Genomic DNA, 1,536 nt, shown 5'->3' with positions numbered 1-1,536 from the left:
TCTTTCCCTGCCCACTCCTCACAATGCTCTTGCTTCTAAACTTGGATATTCTTAGTGAATGAAAGAACAGAGGATAGCAGCAACCTGTGTTCTCAAAATATTACTGCTTCGACAGATGGTACAACAGGAAAAGAATTCTTTTAAACTTAAAAGAAAGTAATTTCATAATACACTGTTTCTGGAGTCATGGTGGTTTCTCAATTATCAATTGGGTGATATCCCCGATTATCAATAGATTGAAAACTTCCTGTATGCTAAGGACTATGCTAAGCCCTTTTCATTTACATCATTTCACTTATCGCTCTCAATAACTCTATGGTTAGATGGGTACTATTATTAGCCTCATCTTACAGATCAGGAAATCGAGGCACAGACGGTTAAGTGACTTTCCTTAACCACAACCACACAGTGCTCAGGGACAGAGCTGAGAATGGAATTTGTGCTGCTAGACCTCAATGCCCAGGCTCTTATCTGCTATACTCACTCTTTCTCCTTCAAGGAATGTGCAGTAGATGATTCAATAACTGTAGGGTAATGCTTATTTTAAATTTGTTGACAAATGTCCACAGTTGCATTGAGATATTTTACTAATCTATTCCTCTTCACTCATTTAAATTAGCACTAAAGGTCTGTGCATTTGACTCTCACATTCAAATGCCTTTTCTTTTTTTTTTTGCGTTACGCAGGCCTCTCACTGTTGCGGCCTCTCCCGTTGCGGAGCACAGGCTCCGGACGCTCAGGCTCAGTGGCCATGGCTCACAGGCCCAGCCATTCCGCGGCATGTGGGATCTTCCCGGACCGGGGCACGAACCTGTGTCCCCTGCAACGGCAGGCGGACTCTCAACCACTGCGCCACCAGGGAAGCCCCAAATGCCTTTTCTTAAGGCATTGATTTCCATCTTATTTACCTGGTCCTTATGTTTGTTTTATTCTCTAATATTGTGATTAGGGTTATATGTTGGGTATCTTTGTTTTTGTGCAAGGAGGGTGGAATTAGAGCTTTCAGGTAATGAATTTGACATACTGTTAGGGAGATGTGTAGACTCTTCTCTGGCTATGAAACGCTCTATATATCACTGGCCGAGCTGGTTAACTTTGTTTAAATCTTCTATAGCAGGTGCTGGCAATCTTTCCTTAAAGGACAGATAGTAAATATTTTAGGCTTTGCAGACCATACAGTCTCTGTCATAACTACTCAACTCTGCTGTGATAATGCAAAAGCAGCTATAGACTGTATGTAAATGAGTGAGTATAGCTGTGTTCCAATAAAATGGTATTTTCAAAAATTGGCTGTCAGCCTGCAGGTCAGAATTTGCTGATCCATGTTCTATTGCTTTATTGTTATCTACCTGATCTATCATTTTCTGTAGGGTGTGTTAACCTTTCCAAGTAAATTCATAATTTGTTCTTGATTTATCTCCTTAAAAACCTGTCAGTTGTTACTTTATAATTTAGAATAGTAGCAGAAAATAGAGGTTGAGAAAGTGAACTCTGAGTCAGGTAGTCTGAGCATGTCCTTGTGTAAGCCTCTTAACC

This window comes from Lipotes vexillifer, unplaced genomic scaffold (assembly GCF_000442215.2).
Source record: "Lipotes vexillifer unplaced genomic scaffold, Lipotes_vexillifer_v1.1 scaffold278, whole genome shotgun sequence".
Classification (NCBI taxonomy): Eukaryota; Metazoa; Chordata; class Mammalia; order Artiodactyla; family Lipotidae; genus Lipotes; species Lipotes vexillifer.
The sequence above is the reverse complement of the archived record's forward strand: the minus strand, read 5'-3'. Positions refer to the sequence as shown.